Source organism: Pinus tabuliformis, chromosome 2_2, assembly GCF_031772625.1.
Source record: "Pinus tabuliformis cultivar Carrire ecotype Pingquan chromosome 2_2, CPIR1, whole genome shotgun sequence".
NCBI classification, from domain to species: Eukaryota; Viridiplantae; Streptophyta; class Pinopsida; order Pinales; family Pinaceae; genus Pinus; species Pinus tabuliformis.
Genome location: NC_142300.1, coordinates 149,185,427 through 149,203,771, shown reverse-complemented (window position 1 = coordinate 149,203,771; position 18,345 = coordinate 149,185,427). Strand labels below are relative to the sequence as shown.

Here is an 18,345-nt window from a genome sequence, read left to right as displayed (position 1 = left end):
GTCGGTGCAAAGGAAGATTTTGTTCTGCCGTGGGTGGCTTGGGACAAGATTGCTCTCCCAAAAGTATGGGGAGGATGGGGAATAAAAGATCTCCCTCTTTTCGCAAAATCCTTAGCTGCTAAATCGGGATGGTGTATCTTATCAATGGATAATCTATGGACAGCAATAGTAAAAAGAGAATATATTGATCCTATCCCATTGGAGGAATGGATGCGCAGGACAGACAAAAAACCCAAAATGTATTGGTCATTTGGAAAGCTATGGTGGATTCCTTTGGGATTATAGAAGAAGGTCTAGTGTGGCACACTGGGAATAGGGATTGACCCATGAGTAGGAAGCAACAAACACTATGTACTACCTAGAGACTTAACAATTTTTCTTAACAACCAAGGGATTTGTTACTTAAATCAGGCGGCAAATGATGAAGTCTTCTCATGGTGGCATCAAGACTGGTTATCGGCAAGGGACCTTCATTTAGACCCACAATGTGGTGTTGCTTGGGAGAACTACACCAGAGAATTACAGCGTTCACAAGTCAGGATAAGGGATCGACCAGATGAGCTTAGTTGGGTTCATGCGCCTTCAGGTAATTACTCTCCTAAATTTGGATACCTCTCCTAAATGAATAGGAGGATGCAGGGAGAACAGACTTGGTGCTGCAAGTTAATCTAGAAACTAAAATGTCCTGCAAAGTCAAAATTGTTTTTTTGGTGCATCTTAAGAAACAAGGTGCCAACTTGGGACAACCTTCAAAAAAGGAACAAAAATGATCCGGGCTGGTGCATCCTATTGAAAATTCTGAAGAAACAGTAAACCACCTATTCTTATGTTGCCCTTTCACATTAAATATTTGGGAGACTACACTAAGAACACTGGGCATTGGTCAAATCTGGAGAGGAGCAAACATAGTTGAAGCTTGGCAAAACTGGTGGAACGCAACATAGGATGAAAATTTGAAAAATATTCCCCCAATAATAGCTTGGGGAAGTTGGCTGGCCAGAGACAAATGTATCTTTCAGGATATTCACTGGTCCCCTTCAATTACTGCTATAGAATGTGTTGTTATCTACTCTCTAGTTACATCCCCATCAATCCCCATAGCCCCTAGAACTATTAGGGAGGAACGGATAGATCAACTCATCCCATGGGCCTACTTCGATGGAGCCTCTGATGCTCAAAACAGATGTGCGGCAGGTTTGGTCATTCATAGCAACAGTAACAGAAATCTAAAAGCTTCGGTTGGCCTTGGAAATGGATCAAACAACTATGCTGAACTTTTCTCTTTGAAACTATTATTGTGTTGGCTTCAGGAAATTGAGCTTCTTTCACTACAAATTTTTGCTGACTCCTTAAATGTGATAAATTGGTTCAATGATGGTCAGAGATGTCAAAATCACACTGATTCCTCCCATTGATGAGATTTTCCAATTAAAACAGGGATTTGACTTCATTTCTGTGTGCCACATATATAGGGACCAGAACTTCGAGGCAGACATCCTTTCTAAGGAGGGTATTCAACAGGATCTGGGCAGATGGCATATAAGAGAAACTGAGGAAGGAAGAGTTCGGGGAACAGATTAGCAGCGTTTCAACAGTTGATCCTTTTCGGTTTTGCATTACTCCTACCGCATTGTTTATGTATGTGTGTCTTTTTACAGGTTACTGGATACAAGCTTATCATGTTTTATCTATTATCTGCATTTTTACTTACTGCTGATACTGTTATTTTATTTTTGGACATGGATATATCATGATACAGACTCTATTTAAAAAAAACACTTAAAATCTGGACTGTTGTCTCGTGTACAAGGGGAGGTCTGTTTTTGTGTGGTTTTATGCAATTTTTTGAGTATGAAATTTGAATATGCTCAGGGATTTGTTATTTTGACTACTCCGCCACTATGTGTATATCTTTTGGTTTACACAGAGTCAGAAATGCTCACGAGCATCTACAAATGTAGCTTTTTATCTTCATAATAAAAAGTTCGATTTTTCTGCGGAAATGAAAAAAATTAAAAATTAAAAAGAAAATCCATGTGATCATCTCCTTCTACATTGTCCAAAAACATTGATGAGCAGGTAGAGAGGTGCTTCCAATTTTTAAAAGCATACCATTTATGGTAATTAGTGGATAGCAGGATATAAATCTGAGATTCTAAATCACGTACTGGGAACTTTTCCTGCACTTTACTAGCAGGAATGTTTGGTTAGAATATAAAAGAAACATCTTCCAGATTTTTACTTTTTCCCATTGTTGCCTCAAAATCTATCAGGTCTTGTGAGAGGGCCCCCAAGACAAAAGCCAAACTAAGACACAACAATGACGTGGATCCCACTATTACCCAACACTCCACCTCTTGCTCTTTAGTGGAATTTCACCACACGGGAGGCTTCCCGGTATAGGTCATCCAAAGATATCCTAGGTTAATAGGATCAAGATGACACTGATAGGCTTAATCAAGGTACTCGGGTGCGATCATACCAGCGTTAATGCACCGGATCCCATCAGAACTCCGCAGTTAAGCGTGCTTGGGCTAGAGTAGTACTGGGATGGGTGACCTCCCGGGAAGTCCTAGTGTTGCACCCTCCCCCCTTTTTTGTGCAGTGATGTGTGGTTTAACGGTAAGTCAAACGGGCGAAGCTCGGGAGACCAAAGTTCAAATCTCATGGAGTACAGTGACCTGCTATGGTGGCGGCTAGAGGGGCGGACCCCCCCTGACCGCTGGGTCTGCTCTTGCTAAAATCATAGGATCTTAGCATACCCGACTTGCAGGTGGTTGGTTATGCTCTTGGTGTTATAGTGGCAGCAATGAGGTTTGATCCTGGGTCTCCCGTGGATTAAACTTGATAGTTACCGATTCACCATGTGGTTAAAAAAAAAAAAAAAAAAGGTACTCAAATTAGGAACAAGGCTTGATTATTTGTAATAAAGAATAACATACCTATGAAGAGGCCTATGAGATAAACCTTGTAGCTCAGGGTTTTCAAAATGTGGCTCAACAATAGCACATCTAAGCATACGAGAGATGGGAAAAGGTATGCTTGAAAGGTATGATAAAAAAAAGAATCACAAACCTTCAAATGGCCCTAAGTTGAAGCTTAAATGCAGAATTAGACTTTTACAAGCCCTAGAATTGCCTAGGGTTGATGACATCAGCTCTAGGGAAGCACTTTCAACCATGCAATTCGCTAGATTTTGAGGTTTTAAGGTCAATCAAGGTGCACTGAGTTCAAATCAGCTCAACATCTGAATTCGGCCTGAAACCCTAACCCTAATGGCTTGCCTTAAAGGGCCAAAATTTTAGAAAGGGGGGGGGGAAATGATGAAGTTTTATAGTTTTTGATTGCCAAGGTCGATGACAGTGCCTTCTATCTACTTGGGTGATGGAATCATAGGGCATTGACTATGGAAATATCAAACCCTTGAAGGGAGTAAGTGGGAAACCCTAGGTTTTCATTTGCTAACCCTAGCTATCACAACACAATTCGCCTAGGAGAAAACCTTATAAAAGAAAAAGGGGAGAAAGAGAACATGGGTCTTAGGCTAATGAAAAGTCACTTTTAAATTATACAGTGAGAAACCCCACTAAAATGACTTTATTAAAATAAAATGGTAAAAAAGTGGCATAAGAGTCAAGTGAGTTATAAAAAAGAGAAAATGAGGAGTCTTTCCTTACTCTTGCATTGCTCACTTAAAAGATAGAATTTTGAAGAGCTCTTGAGAGAAGTCTAGGGTTTTTGGAAATCTTCATTCTTGTCGTTGGTTTCGGTGTTGAAACTATACACACTAGCTAGTGTTGGAGCAGAGTCACTCAAATTCTAACATTGAGCTTCATTGTTGACAAAGATAAAAGCATTTGCAGAAGTGGAGAAGAGTTAAAGGTGCTATAAATTCATTTTATATTCTGTCTTTGGGTATTCTATAAATCTAAGGGACACTGACTTCCATTTCAAAGGGTGGTGTTTTACTTGCAAAGGAGGGTCGAGTCTATAATATTTTTGGGGGTTGAGTTTCACCAGTTAAAAGAGGCTAAGAGCCTCTTCCTTAGTTGGTTGAGTTGATTGCCATAAATAACATGTTCATGGAGTTGACTCTCGTTGTAGTTGGTCGTGTTCATTGTCAATGGGTATCTATGTTTGTGGGGAAGCTAAGAACTAACAAAAGGGGCAAGTTTGTTAAGGAGTTGGGCTAGTATTTTGAAAGAGGTTGAGCCCCTCTCCTTGGTACCCATTCAAACTATCAAGAGATAGCATTTCCCTCCAACTGAGAACGTGATGAAGGTTGAAGGAGATCACTGTTTCTCAGACTATTATATCTCGGTGAGCTGAGCTTCCAAACTTATATTCCAGGTTCCATTCTACAACCAAATTTCTTCTTGTTGTTTGTTGATATTTATTGTTATATTTCCTCTCATGTTTTTGTACCACGCTTCACCATCGGTAAGTACCTTCTTTGAGTTTAATATAAATTATATACAACTGAGTTGAAGCATTGTCATGGTGTATTTTTGGTATTTTGTTTACTTCTTTTGAAATAAATTACAAAAAGTGCACCTACAACCATATGTACACAAAGTGTTTAAGAAAATACCTCAATAGCAAACTTAGTAAAACTCAGAAATTTTAGTGGGAAAAATTGAGATATTCCAAGGGGGTATCTTAAAGTAGTATCAAAGCATGGTCTTGGATAGTTGTGTGGTTTGAATGGCCGTCTATAACATTAGTTTGATTAGTTCTGAAGACCAATGTTACATTACCTATAAGAGAAGCTATCAAGTCAAAGAACCCACTCCAATTTGGGAGATAAAAGAAATTCCTGAAGAGGGAAAAGAGGAGGAAGTATAGTTTGAAAAAGGTGGGGCAGTCATGGGAGATAAGGAGAACCAAGAATTTAACAGCTTCATTAGCATCCTAAATGATTTGGCTAAGGGCTAGAAGGTGATGGTGGAGTTGATGGGTAAATTAGCCAATAATGGAGGTTCTATCGAGATCCCATTGGGGGAGCAGTAGAAGAAGGACCCCACTAATAGTGAAGGATTTAATAGTGGAGAAGGTAGCCATGCACGCACAACCATGCAAAGCCACCCCCACACATACAACAAGTCATCTGGATCCACTATGCCATAATTTCCAAATGAGACAACAGCCAGCCAAGTGGAGCAAGTTGATCAGGATGAGCCTTTTGGGGCATATTTGGAGGAATATAGGAGGCAAGGACGAAACTTTAAAGTTGCCATGACTTTCACAAACTTCTGCAACCTCAAGATGAGAAACAAGCCTAAAGCAGCCAAGAGGGCTATGATGCAAAACTAGGAGCTTCAGAAGACACTGGGGAAAGTGACCATCTGATGTTTTAATGAATCCTTGAAATGTTCAAACAGATCATGGGTTCAAAAGCTAAACACATATTTCCAGCTCCATTATATGACTGAGGCAAATGCCATTAATTTGGCTACTTTACAATTGGATGGTGAGGCCCATGAGTGGCGGTACCATGGGTTAGTGACCTTGGGTCATGCCTACATAACCTTATACTACAAGTTTACACAGAGGCTCATTGAATGCTTTGACAAGAAGGACCCAAAGATTCATTTCAGAGAGTCGGTTCAGCTCAAGTAGACTAGCAGTCCAGAGGCATATATGTAATGTTCCATTTTCTAGTGTTCCTCATGACATGGATAGGATGGACTTTCAAGGTCAAGGCAGATAGGTCATAGGTATAGGTTCACTTCATCAGCGGGCCCAGGGGCTTTTGGAGGTGTTTCATGGTTTTGAGGAGCTTTTATGAAGTCTGACGACATTCACTTGGTATATTCCATCATCCACATAGTTTTCCTTCCATTCCATTGCATTCCGACAACTTTCAAAAAACTGACTTATTAATGGGCCTGACTCAATTAATTACGCTTAAAGTGGCATTTCGGGAGGAATACTTGGTCGGCCACCTTAGTGTAATAGCTCGTTGGAACTGGAATGAGAAGATCTACAGGATGGGATGGATAGAAGTGATTTTAGGAGGCTTGAGGATGCATGGTGGTCAATTTACCATTTTCCCACATTAAAAAGAATATTTTAATTAAGGGAAATGTGCTCAATGATTAAAATAATATTAAAATAGGAGCTTCTAGAGGGGTCCATCAGATCTATAAAAAGAGGAGGAGGAGGTCGTTAGAAGACATCTTGGATTTGATATTTCTTCTTGTATGAGAGGTCTAGAACCTGATTCTCTACTTCCTTGATAGCCCCACGACGGAAACCCTCAGGTGATTTAGTGAGATTAGGCGAGTACCCATCTTCCTTTGGTGAATTCATCCAGAATTCACAGGAGAGCTTAACTGTGGTTGTTCAGTTCAGTTTTGGTGGAGGCCCTGTGCATCATTGGAGCAAATCCTTGAGGCCAGTTCTATCTCAGCTACATCAACTATTTTGTTATTTCAACATGTAAAACCCCAGTTTATATATTATAATAAACGTTGAGATATTTCAGCTCATTGTATGATTGAATTGCATGCATTCTCTTGCTCTATTTTACATGGCAATCTTCTGTAATTTGAATGGTAATTTTATGGAGAAATTTTGGGTAAATTAATTTTCTACAAAATATCCTGAAAGGGATATTAAAGTAGTATCAGAGCTAGTCTTCCTGCTAGCCTGAGGGTTTTGAAGATTATTTCCATCAAGCCAAAAATCTCTAATACTATCATTGGAGGAATTTTGGGGCCAAATTTATTATTGTTCCAGAGTAAGAAAATTGAAGAGTGAGTCAGCGCCAACTTTGTTTCTATACAAGCGAAATTTTTGGAGCCGAGTCATTCAAACAGAAAATTTGGTGACTAGAGAAGGGTCGATCTAGAAGGAACCCGAGTCACTAGCTTGGAAAAATAAGGCACAAAACCAATTCGCAAATTCGATGCGTTGAGCAGCTAGTCTAACGGACAACTAGTGAATCATAGTCATGGGAACATAACTATTGATTGGGCATAAGATTGGGAGAATCGATCTACGATCGGAGAGATTTGTTGACGGAGTGCGTGCATGCACTAAGAACTACGTGGAAGTTGAGTGAGGTCGCTTGTGCGGTTGGATTGAAGGTTGGGTTGAATCATTTTGATTTTGGTGCAGCCACCACAATCTGAAGGATGTCGATTGAGCCAGAGTTACGTGGAATTGACTATGCACTTGTGTGTTCATATGACTAGAACAGAGTGTTGAGTACCAAGAAGCTACTTTCCAAATTTTCGGTGCAGCCAAATTGAAAGGGAAATTTCAAGGTCATTAAACATTTTTTAACAATCTAAAGTTTTCAGGGAGTTGGCACTAGGATTGAATGAGGCCTCGAAGATCATTAAACAAAGGCGATTGGTTCAGCGGTCTAACCACGAGCTCAACAACTGCGCCCCATCTGTAGATTGCATAAGAGTAACCCATCATCCGCTAGCCGATCACGAGGTTGTAGACCAATGTGTGGACTTTGTTGGAAATACGTGCCACCACAGACTTGAAGATTCAGTGTTGATTGAAAGTCTTCATATTTATCGAGCCGAATTACATTCAGGGTCCATGGGCATTTGTTGATATGAAGTTTGTGCCATTACACGCAAGCTGTGGACAGAGTCACGGACGAGAAAGGGATCAGAGCCGCATTTTCAAAGGTTTCCTATGCAAACAAATGACATTGGCGATGCTTGTGATGGTTGCCAAATTGAACAGATTGTAATTGCCAGAGCTGAATATCAATTTGCTAAGGGCAAAAATTCTCAAACGTGGGTCCCAAGCGAAATCACACGGAGTTGTTGAAGCGCTAGGTGGATGAACCAAATTCAATGTGTATATACCACAATTTTCATAAATAGAGCCTGGCAATCCAGGAGGGGGACGCTGCGTTCACTAGTGCGCAAGACACAATCCTCAACCAATATACACCAGTTCGTTGTAGTCAATCAAAATACTTGGAAAGAGGGCGCAGTACGGGACCAGTTTTCAGGAGCTGTGATGACAGATTAATGAAAAAAGAGCCATTGCTTTCATACAAGGATTCCCACCCCAAAATACCAGGTTTCTTTATTATCACGGTTTGTTGTACATACCTGTGCCTATATTATGAAATGAACGTGCACGTTCAGCGTTGTATTTGGGCAGTGTTTTGCAAATCAGTAGCCGAGGTGTCATGAAAACTCATGCATTGTTGATTTAACATTGTTATGGCATTGTGCTAATACATTATTGAGAGGGTTGGTATCAAGGTTGAATGTTGGTTAGGTTTGTCTGGGTAAAGCAGTTGTACTGTTATTGGCTAAGTACCATGTAAGGGACTGTCAGTGCAAATTGTGTAGTGGACTAAATCGTGAAAGATTGGTATATGTGTTGGTGAGTCTGAGCATGCTTTGTGTTAATCATCCTTGTATGAATCAGGTCTGAAACAAAGTGAATATCGAATCAGTAGTTGTTCTTGAATAAATCTGAGTGTGTGTTTGTTGGGGTAACTGGGTCATAATAATGTTGTATGCTAAGTTGAATGTAAATTAAGAGAGTCTATCAGTCAAGGTCATGATTAAGCTACACATGGATCAAACCTTCACAGATTCCCTTAATTAACTAGCAGCAGTAATCAACAAAACATTTTCCAAAGGGATAATGTCTATGTTGCAGCAAGAGAAACCACAGAAAGAACATGAAAAGGGACACAAAATCCATGCACTTGGGACAGATTTGAAATTCATGAGGTTTACAAAAAAAGCCATCCTCAAATTGGAGGAACTTGCTTCATTCCTCTCTAAGGTGCATCAGTCAAATGGTAAAAGCTTGATTTGGGCTCTAAAACCAAACATGCTTGCTCTCATACAACACAAATTTTTGGAGCACCCTTCTATAGGAGTCGAACTTCCAGTTTCTTCTTGTCTCACTAGTATCATGATGTTGACCGCACCTATACCCCCTTATAGTGATGGCATTATGAGGAGTCTTCAGACTAATACTGGAGACCTTTCAGGCTTTGGATAACAGTGAGGGCCCTACTTTTGGGAAGAGGCTAGAAATTCTAGAAGTCATGGGCTTGGTTAGATCTTATCACCTCATGATTGAGTTGGAGTGTGACGATTTGATCCTGCAGATGTTCCAATAGTTCTTCAACATTAGGAGACATCACCCTGACACAATCATAACACACACGCAGTCCATTTTGTCCTCAGGTATGAGAAACCATGATGCCATTTGCAGGAGGTTGCAGTCTAGGTTGTTGGCCATTTGGAGGGAGGAACTATTAGTTTCACCTACTACTTATGAACTAGCTAAAAGGTTAGTTGAGTAGAACATTGGACTGTTCAAGAGACACTCGATCCAGGAGGACTTGCAGTGGATTTATGGCAACCAACCATGCAGCGAGAATGAGCTGAGGAGGTAGGGTCTTTGCTTCGACTGCAAGGAACCTTGGGGACCCATCCACTCATGCTTGAGAGATGTAGAGGAGATGGCAGAGGTCGAGCAGAAGGATATTTCTGTCTCTCAAGATGAGGACCCTTCTTTGGATGAGTCCATGGGGTCGTACAAGGATGCCTCTAAGGAGCATGAGTAGTCATGTGGAGTTGTTGATAGCAAGCCAGATTTATATTCCAGTGTGTATGGTGAGCAGTCAGTGGACCCTATGGGAGACATTAGATATGATAGGTCACCAGTGATGATTCAGCATGAGCAGCATATGGTGGAGCATGAGTCAGCTCAGGAGGATGATATGCACAGTATGCATGATGAACCTTTCGGGGAGAGCCATTTGGAGGTTCATGTTGAGCCCATGATGGAGGAGGACGAGCAACCATTCTTGGGGCCAGCCATTGACGAGGAGCAAGCAGATGTACAAATAGCTAGCAGGGTGGTAGTATTTGCAGACACATGTCTTTAGAAGGTGTTGGAGTATGACATGATAGTTTTACAGGAGATTGGTGGACTGGAGGAGCATGCAGTTTCCTATCGAATGAGGGAGGTGGCAGTGCATCCATCTTTGGGTCTACCCATTGATGAAGTGCAAATAGATGTAGTGGCAGCAAGCAAAGCTGCAACATTTTTAGGCAGCAACCCTCTCCAAGAGTACACAGACAAGGCTTGCAGCACACCTTGCCCACTTTTTCCCATTAGTGGAAGAAAGGCAAGATTTCTTGGACAAGTTTCGATTGACCAAGTAGAGCATCAGAAGTTGAGCATGGACCCATATCAGCCTAGTATACATATTCCTTGCACAGGTGTCCATATATTAGATTGGAGGGAGATCATGAGTTGCTATCCTATTGATGGAGTATCATTCTTAGTTTGGGGCACAATACAACAGGAACCCTTAGACAAGAGGGTTATTGCATGTTCCAGCGGGCAGTGGGTTGTGGATCGACAATTCATCAGTATTTCAGTAGCACTAGCCTAGCATCAACAGAGTAGGGTTGACCTCGATCTATGCCAGAGGTTGGATTGGAGAGAGGTAATGAGTTGGCACGCAGTCGATGGGGCAATATTCAAAACCGAAGCTATAGCCCAACAGGAGCCATGGAGCATTGAATTTTGGTGGCATTGGGATCCAGGAGAGTTTATTGATGACAGGTTTAGTCAAAGATTGGTTTGGGATTCGGGCATTGAGGGATTTGTTCTTGATGGGTCGACACAAACGCATAGCCTCACCCAGTGGTTTGTATGGGATCTGGGCATTGGGTCGCAACTACATTGGGCCACTAGACTGGTCCACAGGTTTGGATTGCTTGAGGGCAACAAATCTTGGGGTGGGAGGACTTGTAATGTTCCTTTTTCTAGTGTTCCTCAGGACATGGTTAGGACGGACTTTTAGTGTTGGGGCAGACAAGTCACGGGTACATATTCACTTCATCAACAAGCCCAAGGGCTTCTGGAGGTGTTTCATGGGGTTTTGAGGAGCTTTTATGAGGTCCAATGGCATTTGCTTGGTAGATTCCACCATCCACACAGTTTGCCTTTTGTTCTGTTGCATTCTGACAACTTTTAAAAAACTAACTTATTAATGGGCCTGACTTAATTAATTATGCTTAAAGAGGCATTTCAGGAGGAATACTTGGCCAAACACCTTAGTGTAATAGCTCGTTGGAACCAGAACATGAAGTTGTACAGGATGGGATGGATAGAAGTGATTTCTGAAGGCTTGAGAAGGCATGGTGGCCAATTTACCATTTTTCCACATTAAAAAGAATATTTTAATTAAGGGAAATGTGCTCAATAATTACAATAATATTAAAATAGGAACTTCTAGAGGGGTCCATCAAATCTATAAAAAGAGGAGGAGGAGATCGTCAGAGGACATCTTGGATTTGATATTTCTTCTTGTATGAGAGGTTGGGAACCCGATTCTGTACTTCCTTGGTAGGCCCAAGACGGAAACCCTAAAGTGATTTAGTGAGATTGGTCGAGTACCCATCTCCCCTTGGTAAATTCATCTAGAATTCACAGGAGAGCTTAGCAGTGGCAATTCAGTTCAGTTTTGGTGGAGGCCTCATGCAACATTGGAGCAGATCCTTGAGGCCAGTTCTATCTCAGCTACATCAACGCTTTTGTTATTTCAAAATGTAAAACCCCAATTTATATATTATAATAAAAGATGAGATATTTCTGCTCATTGTATGATTGAATTGCATGCATTCTCTTGTTCTATTTTACATGGAAATCTTTTGTAAATTGAATGGTAATTTTATGGAGAAATTTTGGGTAAATTAATTTTCTACAAAATCTACAAAATATCCTAAAAGGGATATTATAATATATCTCATATTTTCAGAGGTCGGCAGTGATGGTCACCAATATATCCGAGGCACAGTTGGTGATGTTGTTTTTTGAGGGCCTATCTAAGCCTCTATATCATTGGGTTAAGGCTTATAAGGCTTCCACTCTATACGATGCAGTTAGTAGAGCTAGAGATATGCAAGATGTTGTGCCTAAGGGCAAATTTCCTCCTAAACCATCCTTCCCCGAGAAGAACAAAGAACTTAACCCCTTTCATAAGGAGTGGACTAGCAAACAAAGATGGATGAGGAGACCCAGAAAGAACAGACAAAGAAAAAGCTATGTTTCAGTTGTCAGGAGCTTTAGGCACTATGGCACACGTGAAAGAAAGGATAAGGAAAAGCCCATTGAATTTAGGTTTATTCAGATAGTGATAGTGATGACGATGAGGAGTTGATAGAGGAACAGGGACATCAGGCAGCAAGTGAGGAGACATCACAGCATAGGGCTAAAGGCCCTGCTATTGCATCCATGTCATGACGTCCTAAATACCACACATTCAGAGTCAGGGGATTTTGTTGGCACATAAGGTGATAGTGTTGATTGATAGTGGGGCATCCCACAACTTTATAGACGCAGTTATGGTGGATCGGACGGAGATTCCAACAGAGGAGTTTGAGGGCTTTGTAGTGGTCTCATCAGATGTAGTGCACTAGGTGGATTCCCAATCTGAAAATAACCATGGGGAATTACACATGGAGTTCAGTGGTTGTATTCCATAGGGAGGAACACTACAGATCAGAGGAGGATGGAGATGGAGTTCACAGACCATGATGGAACAAAGATAGTTTTGCAAGCCATGCATCAGTATCTGCCCAAGATAATATCATCCCATAGCACGGAGGCAATGTTTTGGCATGGAGACATAGAATGGGTAGTTGAGTGTTATATTTCTTACAAGAGGCCACCAAATCAGCCTCGATAGTATCTAGCGGATATCCAAGCATTGCTCCAAAAACATCAAAAGGTGTTTGGCGATATTCCTCCAAGTAGGCCACTAGATAGAGGATTTGAGCATGTCAAAGAGTGACATAATACAATGCTCCCCGCAATGATGCCACTAACATCGGTCCACACACACCTAAATGAATAAGAACCAAGATTCTATTGTACCTACTCTTGTTGCTCGAAAATGTAGCCTTGACATTCTTGTCAACTGAACACCCTCTGCACACGCCCTATTGAACACCTGGGAGACCAGTAACTATCTCTATCAGAATCGACAACGCCTTATAGTGCATGTGTCCCATCCTCTTGTGCCATGCTCACACAGGTTGTCACTACTATGTCCCAATGCCTGAATAGGTTTGCCCTTCAACCTATATAAGTTTCCCTCTCTAACCTTGATGGCCACTATTGCATCTAAGCTAGGCTCCTCTAAACAAATGAGCACCTACCTATTCCTAAACATGACCTCATAAGCTTTGTCCTCGATTATTGAGACAAAGCAAGTTCTTCTTCAGTCTTGGTACACATAGTATGCCTCTGGCTTCCAACATTCCTCCTAACTCGAGCTAGAACTTAAAGGGTCCCTCTCCCTACACTGCCTACTTGGTATCATCACCAAGCTCCATATGAACCCTGTTGACCACACTTTGTCAACAGTCCAAGAAAGCAAAACACATAGAATCGAAGAAAAATTTTCAAAATTTCAAAGTCATCAGCCAGCATAGTTTTATCATTGTAAACCCAATTTCTACACGTTATATTGTAAATGATACTAGTATGAATTTTGGCGACGAATTTCATCCTAAGAAGTTTTTAACCTCACCGAATTATATGTGTTTCTAAACACGGATAATCGGCAGAGTTTTTCTTCCAGCTTAAACCCCAAAGCTAGGGTGGAATTCGTTGACAAGGTCTTAGGTGAGTCCTAGTGTTATATTGAGCCTTTGTAAAAGTGATTTGGGAATAATTTAAGCACATTTGGCTAAATTATTTTATTACAAACCACTTGGTCTATACTAGATCACATTGAGTCACAAAAATGGGTAAAGTCATGAGGGTCTATATCTAAAGATGTATTCCCCCTTTGAGGGTTAAATTAATTGTAATATCTGATGTAAAAAATATTTTAGTGCATGGTTCCACATACTTAGACACCATGGCAAAAATACTCGAGGGTGGAAAAAATATTAATCCCCTCTAGTGTCAATTAATTAATTTTTCTGGCTAAATTAAATTAAAATCCTAAGCCAGAAAATTAATTAATTTTGAGTCAAAAATAATTATAGAGAAATTAAATTATCTCCAAGTAGAAAATAATCAAAAAATTCGTAGGTCAAAGAGAAGTCAATTTTTGGAGGTCCCACACCAAGGGTAAAATTGATATTTTAATAAAATTTGAGCCCTTGGAACTTGGTGGTTAAGTCAAAGTCAATTTTTTGAGAAAATTAATCCAAAATATTAATTTTTGGATTAATTAAAAGTGGATTTTTAAAAAATTCCGAATTTTCCTCAAAATTAAAAATTGGATGGTGGAGATTAAAAATCATCAAACTATTTTCGATAGTCGAGATTATTTTAACGAAGATCAAGACAACTAGCTGTTATTTTCCACTTTGAGGGGTTTCTCTATATAAAGAAGTCATTTTGCTTCTATTGAATATCTTCGGATGAGGTGTTTTTTTTTATACTTGGCCACAACTCTGTTGGGAACATTTTTTATCATAATAGAAAGACTTTGGGATCCAATTCATGATGTTCTTCTATCTGTTGATCTGTGGTATGTATTAGCTATGTGTTTATCCTATATTGTGCTAAATGAATTTTAACTATTACTTCATTTGTCGGTGATAACAACATTCTATTGGTATGGGTTATCTTAGGTAATCTGATTCACTATATGAATTAACAGTTTATCTTGAAAAAAAATTATAAAGATTTATAGGTACGCTAGCCCTTGGGCTCCAAGTCCACAAACTGTGGAGTAGAGTCAACATTGTTTGGGCTCCAAGCCTTCATTTTGGTAAATTACTTTGCAAGAGGGTTTTTGGCTTGGATATCTTAAGAAATTATCCATCCATAAATTTTATTTCAAAAATTGTCAAAAAATAATTTTTGTTTTGATATGGGGCTAAAAAGAATTAATTTGTTAATTAAAGCTTAAATTTTATTTGTGAATATTGTAAATAAATTTGTAAATATTTCTTTTACTAACCCTCGTAATTATTTTTCATTGTATATACTATATAGCCATTTTAGGAGTTTATTTTCCATTTTCTTGTGAGACGTCTAGGGTTTTTGAGCCCATTTTTGCAGAGTGCTTATTTTCAAATCGAGGAAAAAAACCCATTTTTTGAAGGCCATAGCCTTTACCCAACCTAAAAGGCTAGTGTTTGGGACCTATTTTGCAAGCATTAAGAAGGTCGTATGTTAAATTATGGTATGTTCTATGCTTAGAGCAGTTTACTTATTTTCTTTAATATTATCCACAGATTAACAATCACATGTGCATAAAGCAAAGTGTAGATAGAACATTAAACAATCAACAGAAACAAGCCAAGATAAGAGACACAAGATGTGGCGGCTAGCCAGGGACAAAACCCAATATGGGAAAACCGTTTGATCAAATCTTCTTTTATCTTCAATAGTTCAGCAGAGAGAAATAGTACAAAATCTGATTTCTGAAATTTTATATCAGCGGCAGCGAACCCTAGATCAGCAAAGTCAAACTTAGTCAAATGAGTGAAAATTGACCTCCAATATGCTTGGTCATTTTCCAGTCAACTTGCCCTTGAACAGCCTGAAGAAGCAGCCCTAAAACAGCCCCAAAAGTTCAGTCAAAGTGCAGATTCCTAAAGTTGACTGCAGCCCTAAACTAGGGCAGTCAATACTGGTCAAATCTGAGGTCAGATCACCTCGATTTTTGTGCCAAAAATTGCGGCCTACCTAGGAGAGGCAACCACACCTAATCTGCACTCCTTGGAGGGTCAACACTGGTCAACGCTGGTCAAAGATGCTTGCTATCCTGTTTCTGCGTCCTTTTTGCCTAAGGATGACTTCCTTTTCATCCACACGTGTGAGAGAGAGAGAGACTTTCTGCACAGGAGAGAGAGAGAGATGTGTGTGAGAGTGAAGTGTCCAAATGAGGAAAAGAGCTCCTTGTATTTATATGCAAAAAGCTGACTTTGATAACTTTTCCATAATCAAAATAAATTCATATCTCCATAAATACTTATCGAAATCAGATGATCTTTAGATCAATCCTACACCTCTCGATGAGAGGCATCTAGGAAAAATATCAGTAATCACAAATAAGGTGATCCACATGGAGTTTGCCCCTAGTTGCCAATTTTAACACTCCCTCTCAACTAGGGAGAACTCCATCAGCAATCCATCTGATTGTCGCTACTTATTCATCCATCAAATTCACAGCCCTGTACAGCTTGTCCCCTGCTCTTCCCTGTTATGTTTTGCTCTGCTCGGCTATTGCTCAACTATGAAAAAGAAGAAATGACCGAGGATGTATCATACCGTCCTCCACTGACCCAAAGTCAGTCTCAAAGTGCGTATCACTCTCACTGATCCCAGATCAGTATCACTGATCCCAAATCAATGGAGGTGATCCTAGCATAGGGAGTACGATAGATATAGCGATGCGTCCATCAATAATACTACTATGGTCCCTATCCTCATTTCCCTGCTCATTGATCAGATGAGAGGTACTTCCCATGAGTCCCGAACTGCATGGGTAGGATGCCTCGACAAGAGAACGAATCATCCTGTCAGTGTATGCCAAGGAGAACGAATCATCCTGGCCCACAGGAGAACGAATCATCTTGGCCCACAGGAGAACGAATCATCCTGGCCCACAGGAGAACAAATCATCCTGTTCCACAATCGCCACAGAGAATGAATCATCTTGGCCCACAGGAGAACGAATCATCCTGTTCCACAGTCGCCATAGAGAATGAATCATCCTGGCCCACAGGAGAATGAATCATCCTATGCCACAATCGCCACGGAGTGTCACAGGGGAAGGTTGAACCTTTACTCTGTACATAGTGCACCATTAGGGGATGGAGAGTCGCCCTGTGGTCACATGTTGCTCCAAGAAGCACCACGTGCCCCCTTGGAGCTTCCAGAGCTCAATACATCATACTCTACCCTCATCAGAGGGTCTCTGAACGACACCAAGTCGTTCTCGGAAAGTCAAGAATTTGACCTTTCCTAAGGGCTTTGTCGGAATGTCAGTGACCTGTTCATCTGTATCGATATGTTGCAGCCTTATTGCTCCTCGCTGCACCATATCTCGAATATAGTGGTACCTGATATCGATATGCTTGAAGCGATCATGGAATACGGGATTCTCTAATATAAGAATCCCACTCTGGTTGTCACCCAGGATCACGATGGTATCCAATGTAAATCCAAACAGCTCACTGAAGAGCTTTCACAACCAGACTACCTCGCAGGAGGCCATACTGGCAGCAACGTACTCTGCCTCAGCGGTGCTCAAAGCTACCGACTTCTGCTTCCTGCTCATCTAGGATATCGAGGCAGATCCCAAAGAGAAACAGCACCCAGAGGTGCTCTTACGGTGCACCACACTACCTGCCCAATCAACACTAGTATAGCCAAGTAGTCTCACATTTCTGGCAGTGCCATGAAGATATCTCAACAGATTCTTGGCACCAATCCAATGTATGTGGTGAGGTTCAACCATATGTTGACTCAATGTGTTGACTGCAAAGCATATATCCGGACGGGTGTTCACCAAGAACATCAATGCTCCGACGAGTTGACGATACTCGATAGCATTTCGTAACACAGGTCCAGCAGCACTATCGCTTAACTTCTTGAAGTCAAGTTCCATTGGGGTAGTTATGGGCTTACAGTCCACCATACCAAATCTTTCCAATATCTTCACCACATATTTTCCTCGAGATAGGAAAATCTCCCCTGGCTTCTGCCAGACTTCCAGTCCTAGGAAGTAGTGCATAAGTCCTAGGTCGTTCATCTCGAACTCAAAAGCCAGCTCCCTCTTACATTTGTGAATGAGAGGGTCTGCACCTGTTAGAAAGAGGTCGTCAACATAAAGCACCAGTATGAGAGGCTTGTCATCTTCAACCTTAAAGTAAAGGTTAGGGTCAGCTTCACTCCTAGTGAATCCCAGCTTCATCAAGTAGCTATTAATCCTCTCATACCACACTTGGGGTGCTTGCTTCAACCCATAGAGGGCCTTCTTCAACCTGCACACATGAGATTCTCGATCATGAATCTCAAATCCTTCGGGTTGCTCCACATAGACTTCCTCTTTGATCGAACCATGTAAGAATGCAGTCTTGACATCCATCTGATGTAGACTCCATCCTTGCGAAGCAGCAAGGGCTATGATGGAGCGGATGGTGGTATATCGGGCAACAGGTGCAAATATTTCGTCATAGTCTATACCCTCCTTCTGGGAGAAGCCACGAGCGACAAAACGAGCCTTATATTTTTCTGCACTTCCATCAACTGCATGCTTTATCTTGTAAAGCCATTTTGAGGTGACAACAGCTTTGTCCAGAGGTCGGGGGACCACATCCCAAACATCGTTTTTCATGATGGACTCATATT

At 40.9% G+C, this 18,345-nt stretch overlaps 1 protein-coding gene and 1 non-coding gene across 2 annotated transcripts in view; one reads left to right on the top strand and one right to left on the bottom strand.

The window, feature by feature from the left end:
- The window catches only part of LOC149191868 (calcium-dependent protein kinase 18-like), a 338,201-nt gene that overhangs the window by 75,928 nt on the left and 243,928 nt on the right, over positions 1–18,345 (bottom strand). The window lies entirely within an intron of this gene.
- Positions 2,469–2,587, top strand: LOC149191869 (5S ribosomal RNA). Its single transcript, XR_016255376.1, has one exon. It is a non-coding gene; the product is annotated as a 5S ribosomal RNA (ribosomal RNA).